Source organism: Octodon degus, unplaced genomic scaffold (assembly GCF_000260255.1).
Source record: "Octodon degus isolate 3935 unplaced genomic scaffold, OctDeg1.0 scaffold00166, whole genome shotgun sequence".
Lineage (NCBI taxonomy): Eukaryota > Metazoa > Chordata > Mammalia > Rodentia > Octodontidae > Octodon > Octodon degus.
In genome coordinates this window covers 5,939,208-5,950,835 of record NW_004524742.1, presented here as the reverse complement: position 1 = coordinate 5,950,835, position 11,628 = coordinate 5,939,208, and the positions used below count along the sequence as shown (strand labels likewise).

At 40.9% G+C, this 11,628-nt stretch overlaps 1 protein-coding gene and 1 long non-coding RNA gene across 3 annotated transcripts in view; one reads left to right on the top strand and one right to left on the bottom strand.

The window, feature by feature from the left end:
• Positions 1 to 5,519, bottom strand: part of LOC111813141 — a 14,174-nt gene extending 8,655 nt beyond the window's left edge. The window contains exon 1 of the long non-coding RNA XR_002818469.1: positions 5,490 to 5,519. This is a non-coding gene — a long non-coding RNA (uncharacterized LOC111813141). The remainder of the gene's footprint in view (positions 1 to 5,489) is intronic.
• Katnbl1 (katanin regulatory subunit B1 like 1) overlaps positions 1 to 11,628 on the top strand; it is a 54,343-nt gene that overhangs the window by 4,329 nt on the left and 38,386 nt on the right. The gene's annotated exons all lie outside the window — the stretch shown is intronic.

Below are 11,628 nucleotides of genomic sequence, written 5' to 3'. Positions count from 1 at the left end.
AAAAAAAAAAAAATGCCCAGGCAATAATATTCTGTAATTGCTGTGGAAAATGGGCTAAGATAGTGGTAATATTAGTTTAATTTGGTACTTTGTGGGAAATATTCTTAGGAAAGCTTTAAAAAAACATCTTGAGCCTATCACAGATGAACTTTTCAAATTGGTAAGATAAATTAGACTTTTCTGTAGCAGGTTCAAATATTGTGCTAAATATTTCTTGTTCATCTCTAAGTATTTTCTCAACTTTGATATCCATTAGCTTGGGAGAAGTTGCTATTAAATTTACCATCCTGTTCTTTTTTTTGCAGAACCAGGGATTGAACTCAGACCCTTGTGCTTGCCAGGGAAGTGCTTATTCCACTGAGCCATCTCCCCCGCCCCCTTTTTTTAAGTCACTGTTTCTTTTATTTTTCTTTTTTACCATCTGTCCTTGAAGCCTGATGAAGGTAGAGATGGGGTAAAGAATGTTCTTAAAGGTCTCCCTAGTTGCTTCCTTTCCTTATAACCACCGGTTTTCTTCAGTTTTCAGTACTTCCTGAAATTCTTTTTGCCTTTAATAAGTCTCCCAGGAATACCACTACCAATGAATGAGTCACGAGATGCCCATCCTAGCTAGGCTTCTCAGTGGTCTTAGATACAGAGTCTCTAGGCTTGGGCTCACAGGGGGAGACATATTAATACTCAGAGTCACAGCTCCTAAGCCTGGCTCCTCTGGTAACTAAGTGTGCTTAGGCCAGTCACCTGAGTTTTCTTGGGCAAAGCGCTTAATCTCATCTGTAAATTGATTTTATCTCCAGGGTCCTTCCCAACTGTGAACCTGAAATTCTCAAGGAGACATCACTAGTGAGGGATGCTATTGCTCTTTCACATTTAGTGTGAATTAATTGCAGATGCTTTCTTCTAAAGGCATTTATTTGTAAAAGCTATTCCAGTATAATAGGCTTGGGGAAGGACTCTTAAAATGGAATGTAAATATACTAGAATATAATCAAGAGGACAGGGATCTTTGTCTTGTATACTGGTGTTTCCCCAGTGCCTAGGATAGTAATTAGCCCATGATGTGCATTTAATATTTGCCACATGATTGAAGAAATAAGGATTGGGTTCTTTTTGTGTTAGGATAAGTTTGCTACAATAGTGCACAAATACTCCAAGTACCCTGAAAGAATTCAGAATATAAGCCTGAGTACAACTATGATATACAAATGCTATCTTGGGGCCAGAGCCTGCCTGGCAAGCATGAGGTCCTGAGTTTGATTCCTGGTACCTAAATAAATAAATGCTAACTTATAATGAAATATTCATTATTCACTTAGTTTTTTTTTTTTCAGAACTATTTAGCAATTTCTACCCTGTTTGCTTCTCCTAATCACAAAGTTTTGTCCATCACCAGATCTTAGTGCCTGCTTGACATTTCAGTGTACCCTTTACTCATATATACAAAGATCTGTGCCCTGCCTAGTCCTTATACTGCTTAATGTTGTCATCAACACTATACTTATTATTGTATTTGATTCTTTGTGGTTTTTTTGGTGGAACTGGGGATTGAACTCCGGCCCTTTCGCTTGCCAGGGAAGCGCTTATTCTACTGAGCCATCTCCCTGGCCCTTGTATTTGATTCTATTGATTTTAATTTGGCCTTTAATTCATGGGACAGTCGCTGAAAACTAGCACCCTTGGCCTTTTTGTTCCAGGGGTGACTTTTTTTTTTTTTTTTTTTTTTTTTTGCTTTTCTTTTTTTTTTTGGCGGAACTGGGACTTGAACTCAGGTCCTTGCGCTTGCCTACTGAGCACTTATTCTACTGAGCTATCTCCCCAGCCCAACCAGGGGTGACTTTTCACCGTATAATTCCTATACATAGTTTTTCAGAGTCTGTTTTGCCTACAGATAAAGTTCAGATTCCTGACCCAGAGTCAGAGACTTCCACATTTTAGCGTCTTTTTTGGTGTGTTTCCCCATAGGCTTATGCTAATAATTATTAGTTACTGGACAGTTGATATAGAAAATAAGGAAACAAAAGGTAGTGAGAGGGGCCCGTCCGCCCCACCCCCACCCGCGCTCCCTCCCTTTCTCCTTCCCTCCCCCTCCCTCCCCGGCCCAATCCGGCCCATCCCCCTCCCTGCTGGCTCCCTGAGGCCCTACCGGGTTGGGCTGCAGGAGGCCGGGAGGCCGGGACTGATGGGTGAACGCGAGGGTGGGTGGGCAGACGCACGGAGGATGGCAGGCACGCACGGCCTGGGCCAGCGCTGCGAGGCCCACCTGGGAGGGCCGGGGCTGTGCTCAGGTCCTGGGAGGAATGGAGAGGAGTCCTACTGATTATCTTTTCTGAGTGGTCAGAGAATTCTTAAACAGAATTTTGATTTGGCTGCTACCTTGAAATACAAGCCCTAAAAATGCCAGCTAGTTTGGACTTCGAAGATGACCTGAATAAATGACAAAAATTAAGCAAGATATTTCGGTTTTCTCATTGTCCACTTGGCATATGCTTCTGGAATAATATTCACCATGGTTTTGGATGACCTCCCAAACCTAGAGGACATCTATACTTCCTTGTGTTCATCAACAGTGGAAGACTCAGCGATGGATTTTGACTCTGGGCTAGAAGATGATGACACAAAAAATGATAGTGTTGTGGAGGATTCCACAATTTTTGTGGCCTTCAAAGGGAATATAGATGATAAAGACTTCAAATGGAAATTGGATACCATATTAAAGAATGTGCCCAGTTTATTACACATGGGTAATTTGCTTTATTTCAATCTTGTTACTCTTCTAAAGTATGTTCCCTTCCATGGTGATGTTGAATTTTACCAAGTTTGCTAAATGAGGTTGAAAGGTTAATTTGAAGTGCAAAATTGGCTTAATAGGATTTTTAAGGATAGAAATGCTTTTGTGTTTCTTTGTGTACATGGAGGAACTGAGCTAATAAAGTATTGCTTAACATAAAAAAAAGGTAGAGAGAATGGATTAAAAAAAAAGCTGTTTATACATGTACCTATTCCATAAGATGAATATAAACTTTATAAACTGCAATTCTGTAATAATGACATTAAAATAATAATGAGAACCTAGAAAGTATGTTTCTAGTCAAAGAGAGGTTGGTGGACTGTTTCTCAGGAAACATTTGTAGTGTGGCATTCATTATTTGAGTGAATTATCAGTTCACTAAAAAGTAGCATGAGGGATAAGAGCCCTTAAAACTTCATAAAGTTTTTTCTCTTATTGACAAACCTGCTTGGATGCTAATTAATAATCAGAAGGAAATTAAATATATGTATTCAGTGGTGTGAAATTTACATTGTAAAAAACCACCTAATGGTACTTACTGGCTAAATCATTTTGTGCCCATAACATTGCTTGAATGGTTTATTAGTCTGGATGATGGACCAAGTTATTTTGCAGTAACAACCCCCAAATCTCAGTGGTTTAAAATAATAAAGGTTTGTTTCTTCTCGGTTCTTGTTGCATGTGAGTTGTCTGGGGTTATGCTCTTTGTTGTCCTTGTACAGGAATGGAGCCTTAACCTTCTACTCTATTATCCCTGATAGATGTAAAATGATGAGAATTAAGCAAACAAACTGGCTATTAAAGGCCTTAGTCTGTAGTTCATTGGCCAGATCAAGTCAAATGACCATACCTACCCTCAAGACGATCTGTAAATATAAGCCTATCATGTATCTGAAAGGACAACAGAAATATGGTACAGTTTTAATGTTCTACGACAGTTGAGCCACCCTTACATTGACATTTTTAAATAGTTTTTTCTCTTACTAGTCTTTCCTAGCTGACCATTATCTTTTAGGATTGAAAGTACTTAATACATTTTGAGTATCTGAGTTAGTTGCCCTTTTTAGCAACCACTCCTGCAGCCACACTCCCACCAACTTTTGACCAAATGTTCCTGAGTGTATTAGTTACTCTTCTGTCATTGCTGGGACAAATACCCAACACTCAAAATGAGGGAATGAAAGGTTTATTTAGCTCACAGTTACTGGAAGTTTCAAGACACTGGAGGAGAGGCTGGGGCGCTGTGGTGTCCAGGATGACCCTCTCCACATCCCTCAGAAAGCACAGGCCAGCCAGTTTAACAGTTCGCACCTCTCAGGCCCCACCCCTTGAGCCACACACCCTGCTCCTCAAGCAGTGACTGCCCCATGATTTATATGAGGCTTTTAGGGGGACAATAAACCATAGCACTAAGAAAGAAATGTCATATTTAGGGAATCATTCCCTTTTTTAGAATCTGCTTGCTAGTAAACAGGGTGTCACTACAGCTGCAACTCTTAGTGATCCTCCTGTTTTCAGCCTCCCAGCGCTGGTTGGGATTACACCACACCCAGGCTTGGTCCCTGGCTCAGTGGAATTGGAGCCTGGTCCCTGTGCTTGCCAAGCAGGCACTTAGTCTGCTGAGCTATCTTGCCAGCCCTTATAAGCTATATTTTTTTTTTTTTGGAAACAATTTTTATTTAGGATAAATTCTACCTCCTCTGCATTGAGTCACTTCATCTGGTCAGCCCAACATATATTTTGAATATTCTTTCATTATAAAAATAAATTTTACACATTGATATTTAGTGAACTGAGTCACTGGGCTAATCTTATTAGAATTAAAGATATTCTTAGTGGATTAGAAGCTGTTGCCTTCTCTAAGATGACTCTAAATAACTGCTTTAAACCTCGGTTTTCTGTTTGAAGGTTTACCTAAACAGTCTCCCTCCCCCAAACTTCTGGATAAATTCTCAAGGATATTGCTATGTTTAACGTTGTATTATTACCACTTATTTGTTTCTTCCTGCTGTAAATCTTGATATGATACTAGAGAATTTCACAACAAGAAAGGTTAGGAAATTTAAAGTACGAGCAGGAATATGTAGGAAACTACTAGTTGGTGTGACAGCTATATGTGTGAAAACCTATATAACAAGGTTTTCTTTTGCTTTAGAGCGGTCCTTTTATTGAATTTTACAGTTTTCTGATTATTTCGTATTCCTTTATATACTTTTAGAATTTATTTACTATAACGGAATCATACAACAAATCTGATTTTATTAATGATCCTTGTGTACTGCTGAATATTAGCTAACATTTACAGGATATTAAACCACATTCCTCCCAAGTGCTGCAATTACAGATGTGTACCACCATACCTGGATTTTTTTTTTTTTTAATGTATTTGGTACAGGCTCACTATGCAGTTTGGACTCGTATTGATCCTCCTTTTTCAGACTCCCCAGTGCTGGAATTACAGGAGTGAGTCACCACACTCGGTCTTGGTGGCCAGCTTGGTGTGCCCGGGGTTCCAGGGCCTGGCCTGCACAGCATGTGGTATCAGGGTTCAAACCTGGGTCCTTGCACTTGCCAGAAAGGCCCTTAGACTGCTGAGCTATCTCTGCGCCTCCCCCCCACCCCACCTGCTTTTCTTTTTTTGTGGGCGGGGGAAGGGTCTACAGGGTGTTCAGGCTTTCGCTACTAGATCGAACTAGTCATCCACCTGTTTACAGCCTCCCAAGAGCTGGGATTATAGGCGCGCGCCACCATGCCCAGTCTCAATTGCTGTGTCAGTGCACCCCAGGGGTGGGGCCAGCAGGGCAGGCCCTGGGATTGAGTCCCTGGCCCCTGTACCTGCTTGCAGGCACTTTAATCTGCTGAGCTATTTGGTCGGCCCTTAAGAAAATCTATTCTTTTTTTAAACTTTTTTTTTGGTTTGTTTGTTTTACAGTACTGGGGATTGAACTCAGGACCCTGCTCTTGCCAGGCAAGCGCTTATTCTACTGAGCTATCTATCTTCCCCAGCCCACCCTGGCTTATTTTTAAAGTAGGCAATACTTGTATGTAAGGCCAAATGCTTTTTTTTTTTTTTTTTTTTTTTTACTGGGAGTCAAACTCAGGACCTTGGTCTTGCCAGGCAGGCACTGTGCTGCTGCTGACTGTATCCCTGGCTATATTTTTGTTTTGAGATAGGGCCTGTACTGGGAGTCAAACTCAGACCATTGTACAAGCCAGGCAGTTGCTGTGGTGCTGAGCTATGTCCTTGACCATTTTTGTGTTTTTGAGACTCCCTATGTTGTCCAGGCCAACCTTAGGCTAGCTGTATAGCATAGCCTGGCTTCTAACTAGTGATTCTCCAGCCTTAGACTCCCCAAAGCTAGAATAATAGGTATGTATTGGCATGCTCAGCTTGAGATGCAATAGGTGATGTAAGGAAAAACATGAAGTAAAACTATACTATCGTTCCTCAGCTTCACAGTTCATCTCTGTGAAAATGTCAGTAATTATTAAGGATTTTTTTTTGGTACTGGGAATTGAACTTGAGACCTTTTGCTTGCCAGGCAGCAGCTTATGCTGCTCAGCTATATCCCCGGCCCTAGGGATATTTTAAATGAAAGTGAATAAGGGCCAGGGAGATAGCTTAGCAGACCGGCAAGCTACGGACCACACCCCGTGCTGCACCAGCTGACCCCAGGCGTGCTAAGCTGCCATGAAGACCAGACATGGAGGTGCATGCCTTATTCCCAGCACAGGGGAGGCTGAAACAGGAAGATCACTATGAGTTCAGGCTGCGCAGTGAGACCCTGTACCATATCCTTTATGTGGTATTTAATTGATAATTTCTTAAGTGTCTTTATAGGTTCTTACTCTTCTTTTTTCTTTACAAGTATCTGTTGAGGAAACTGAGTCCCCACAACTGCCATTTTTCAGATTTTTGTAATTGCATCCTCCCCTTCTATATTCCCTCAAAGTGATCACTGCTAACGTGAATGTTAATAATATTAGTAGTATAGCATTTCCTATGTGTGTCAGGAGCCATCTATCAGGGGGCAAGTAATGTCTGGTTGTCTCTTTTGTGATAGTAAGGATAACTTTGATGTTGTTAACCTGATCCATCTTTTATAAAATTCCCTGTCAACCTCTCTGATTCTGCTTTCTTGTCCAAATTGAACAAGTATTCCTGGTGAAGAGCTAAAGATAGGGAAATGTGGGAAGCTGTAGATGATTTCAGAGTACACAAGAGTTGCATAACTAGAGAGCTTTCATTCGTTTCATTTTTATAATATCTTGTTTGTCATCAGGACTCCAGTCTGGTAGACCTGAGGTGTATTCTGGATGCTTCCCCACCCCTCAGGTTAGATGTGCTACTGCTTTTTCTAGTAACCTGTACTACCTGTTCCCCTGTATTGCAGTGATTATTTTATGTCCTGAGATTCTTGCTTTATAAGCCATGAATTTCTTAAGGAATAGGTTATGAATAGCTTGTTCTTCTCTCGATGCATTGTAAATGCTGAATTAATACACATTGAATATGTACATATTCTTTCTCTTTTCCTTCTCTTTTAGGGGGAGGGCACAGTGTTGGAGATTGAACGCAGGGCCTCAGACAGGCTAGGCAGACACTCTGCCCCTGAGCTACACCCCAACCCTACATACTTTTTCTTTTAATAGTTTAAAACATTCCTTAAAATGCTAGTACTTTGTGATAGTACTCATTTGTTTACTGAAAGGTATGTGTGGATTTTTACATTAGCTAATACAGTAGTTTGTCTTTCAGGTTGTAGGTTAAGGGTGAAACACAGTCCTTAGCCATGGGAAGTTCTGTGGTCTAGTTGGCAGGAGAGGACATACATGGATCAGTTAGTGCCCATTTGTGCCTTATATTTAATCCTGAATTATTTAAGATCTAAACTATTTAATATTAGGTTAGTACAAAAGGATGTGGTAATGGGGAGATCACTGAAGTCAAGAATCAAAACAACTTCAGAGCAGATTTAATCATTATGGTAAGAAAGGCTGTGGCGAATTGGAGGAGGTAAAGAAATATTTCAGGCAGGCGCTTATTCTACTGAGCTATCTCCCCAGCCACGAAGTAATATTTCAGAGAGAAGAAACCTAGTAAACCAAACCTAATATTATGAAGTTAATATTTTCCATATTCAGAGATGCTTTGAACAGTGTGGAAGTCCCTACCTCTCCCCTCCATGTCATTTTATAAAAGCTTAGGTTTTTTGGCATATTCTCATAAACTAGATCCCTTGGTCTCTATGTGATGTTCCACTATTAATGCTCTTACCAGACTTTGCCTACTACTTCTTGAACTCATTTTGACAGTGAGAATATTCTCTCCCAAAGTTGCAAATTAGAGCTGGGTGTAATGGTTCATGCCGCTAATCCCAACACTCCGGGATTAAAATTTTAGCTGAGTATGAGTAATGTACACCTTTAATCCTGGCACTCTGAGAGGTGGAGGCAGGAGTGTGTGTTTGAGGCCACTTTGGACTGCAGAGATCTTGTCTAAAAATGTAAAAATAAATTCTCTCAACAGCTTGGCAATTAACTTATTCCTAGTTCTTTCTTCTATTAAAAAGTACAATTTTATTGCCTACAGGTTTTCTCATTCTTTTGGAGCAAGGCAGAGTAAATATGTAAACATCTTTCTGGGCTGGTGTTTTTGGTTTTGGTTTTCTGTATTAGTGAGGATTGGACTTGGGACTTTGCACAGAACTACATTCCCAGCCCTATTTTCATTTTTTATTTTGATACAGTCTCACCAGGTAGTTCAGTTACCCAGGCTGGGGTTCAACTTGCAGTCCTCTTGCCTTATCCTCTTATTAGAGTGGTAGGATTACAGGTGTACAGTACTCATGCTTAGCTAACATCTTTGTTTTTTTATTTAAAAATGAGATTTGTTTGGATGTGGGAATAATTAGGACATGAGAAAATTGAGAATTTGAACCTGGGTCTGTTGGCCCTGACCTTTAAGCTACACCAGCCTTTGGGGTGATGTTTTGGAAGGCAAATTGGAGAACACTGGGTTAAACCTAATTTTTTAGCTGGGTATGATAGCACACACCTCTAATCCCAGCACTTGGGGGGCCGAATCAGGAGGATCATAGGGAGTTGAGGGCAGCCTGGGCTACATAGTGAGTTTAAGGTCAACCTGAACTACAAAGTGAGACTGACCCAAAAAAGCCCCCTACACACACCTGTTTTCAACCTACTTTGTGTCAGTATACATGTGGTTATGAGTGTTAAGCTTTCTGGAGGACTAAGAGAGCGCAGGAAGAGCCTGACAGTAGGTGCAGATTAAGCTTTGCCTCCCAGTGAGAACATTGACTCTTTACACATTACTCATTGCACATTAAGGACACTAGACACCATCGTCCTGGTCTGTGTAGCCCCCCAGCCCACACAGCTGAGTGAAGCATACAAAACCTGTGGGTCAGGCCTTGGTAGTTACAAGTTGAAACTAATACATATTCCAGAAGTTTTGAGAAATGTTTCTGGAACCTCCAGGGCTGAAGAGTGAGCCGGTCTCCCGGGAGGAAAAGAGTAGAGCCTGGTACGGTGCCTGCCTGTAATCCCAGCATTCTGGGAGCCTGAAGCAGGAGGCACACAAGTTAGAATCCCTACTAGAGCTATTTAGTGGTTTGAGAAGGCATTATCTCAATTTAAAAAAAAAAAATTGTAAAAGGCTGAAGATGTAGTTCAGTGCTAAGATCCTGTGCTCAAATTCCAGTATTAAAAAAAAAAAAAAAGGAATGTGGGCCTGGGGCGACATAATTTCCTGGTTCTGTCAGGCACATACTTAGTGCTCATGGATCTTTGTGTAAAGCCAAGGATAACATTGGCCTGTACCCCCCAGGTGTCTCTGTGTGTGTGTGTTTGGTTTTAGTGGTACCAGGGATCAAATTCAGGACCTTGCACTTGTCAGGCAGGCATCTGTTCCCCTGAGCTATCTCCCCAGCCCTCTCATTTTTTGAGGTATATTGGGGAATGAATCCAGAGCCTTTATATTGAGCTACATGCCCAGCCCTTATTTTTTTATTTTGAGATAAGGGTCTTGCTAAGTTGCTCAGGTTAAGCTCAATTTTTCAGTTCTCCTGCCTCACCTTTATCCGTGTATGAAAGTATGTATCACTGTGCCTGCTGCCAAATTTATTTTAATCAGATTATTGAGGTATCATTTCTGTGAGTTTTGACATGCACACAGTTGTGTAATCACCACCACCTTCAAGATACAGAGCATGTCCATCTATCCAAGGAGTTTCCTCTTGTCTCTTTGTAATCAACTTTTCCTTGCCTCCAGGCCCTGACAACCATTGCCATTTTTCTTACCTACATTTTTTTTTTTAAACATTCATTTATTTAGTGTGTGTGTGTGTGTGTGTGTGTGTGGCCAGCTCAGCCCACCAGGGGGCGGGGCTGGCTGGCATGTGGTGCCGGGGGATTGAACCATGGTCCCTGTGCTTTCCCAAGCTCGTTCCAAGTAGGTACTTTAGACCACTGAGCCATCTCACCAGCCCTTACCTACATTTTTGATGTTTTAGAATAATACAAAAGTAAAGTTAAACAACAAATTAAACAATTTGAAGTCTTTCGAGTCTGGTGTCTTTCATTTAGCATAATGTATATGAGATTTGTTCATGTTGTTATATCTGTAGTTTGCTTCTTTTATTGCTGATAACTTTCAGAGAAAAACAGAAAAATTGATCTAGGAAAGCAGACATTTTAACTGAGGTGGGTGACCACATATCCTGATTTCTTGAGACAAACCTGATTTATGCCTATTATCCCAGTATAATTTTTAATAGCACGTTCTTTTATTCTCAGAAATGTTCTGCTTTAAATGATAAATTTAGCCTAAATTGAAAGCATAACAAGATATGGTCATGGCCAGATGTGGTGGTGCACACCTGTAATCCCAGCACTGGGGGAAAGGGGGCTAATGCAGGAGGATTGCTGCAAGTTCGACACCTGCCCAGGCTACAAAGTGAGCTCAAGACCAGCCTGAGCTGCATAGTGAGACCCTATCTCAAATAAAATACAAAGAGATATGGTCATGGTTCGTGTGACCATATCTGGTCTCCAGTCTTGTCCAGTTTGTTTCCAGAGCCCTATAATCATATAAATTTATAGTTTTATGTAATGTCATGAGAAATAATATATGCCATTTTGATATTTTAGGACAGTATTCCATTTTGCATTTGAGAAACATTAAGAACAGAATAAATGTGTGTCCCAAATCATGAACTAGACAATCTAGATCTTTGTGCCACTTTTTTTCTATATAGTCACTAATCTCTCATGCTAATTAGGAGGTAATAAAGTGAGTTCCTTCAGAATGTAGGTAATAAAAACAAGATGCCTGGGACCCAGCTCTGACTGTTACCACTTTTTTGTTGTTGTTGATCTCAGGGCCAACAGTATCTTTGCATTTGCTTCATTTTCCTCATCTGTAAAAAGGGGAAGACTATGCATGACAATCGGATTTTTTTTTTTCTTTTTGTATTTTAGTATAGGGTCTACAGGGTCTCGATACACAGATGGGACTTGTAGTGATCTTCCTGTTTTCATCCTCCCAAGCGCTGGGATTACTGGCAGGTGCCACCATGCCCAGTCTCAGTTGCTGCAGTCTCAGCATGCCCTGGGGGTGGGGCCTGCAGCGGCACAGCACAACCAGGACTAAGTGGACGCTTTAGTCCACTGTGCTATCTGGCTGTCCCACGTTTGGTAAAATTTTGATAAAGGTTTTTATTATAAAAATAGTGTTATTATTTAACTCTGGTATTGTAGGGCTCCTCCCTCAATTGAGCCTCTCACCCCATCAAAAAAAGTAGGTAGGTATGTTCTTTGTT